This window comes from Leucoraja erinacea, unplaced genomic scaffold (genome assembly GCF_028641065.1).
Source record: "Leucoraja erinacea ecotype New England unplaced genomic scaffold, Leri_hhj_1 Leri_408S, whole genome shotgun sequence".
NCBI classification, from domain to species: Eukaryota; Metazoa; Chordata; class Chondrichthyes; order Rajiformes; family Rajidae; genus Leucoraja; species Leucoraja erinaceus.
The window spans coordinates 38,637-39,311 of NW_026576309.1; positions in this window are offsets into that span (position 1 = coordinate 38,637).

A 675-nucleotide genomic window follows, 5' to 3' on the forward strand; every position below is an offset into this window, starting at 1 on the left:
TCAACAGTATCAGTGGATACAAAATTGAATTCAAACCAGGCATAGAACCGCCAGTTCAGCACATGCCCCAAAGGGTATTCTTTCCCTCAGCATTTGAGAAGGTAGAAGGACAAGCTGAACTAGATAGGCTCGTGGCTAAATGCATCATAGAAATGACCACACACGAGCCGCACGAATTTGTATCAAATATTTTTCTCAAATCCAAGAAAGATGGTGGATGTCGCATTATTATTGATTTGACGTCACTTAATCAGTCTGTTGAGTATCAACATTTCAAAATGGAGACATTTGTCACTGCCAGACAACTGATCTCCAAGGGATACTACATGGCAAGCATAGATATCAAGGATGCTTACTATTTAGTACCCATTCATAAGGATTATTACAAATATCTGAAATTTATCTGGATGGGCCAGCTATGGCAGTACAGAGCCTTGCCCAATGGTTTAACGACAGCTCCCAGATGATTTACAAAAATTCTCAAAGTGGCCATGAAAAAAATGAGAGAACAAAAACATTTAGTTGTGGCCTATCAGGACGATGTTCTCATATTAGGGAGAACTAGGGAACTAGCTGTCGCAGGAGTTTTAGCCACTAAACAACTCCTTGAAACTTTGGGATTCATCCTACACCCAGATAAATCAATATTGGAGCCTACTACTAACATGGATTACC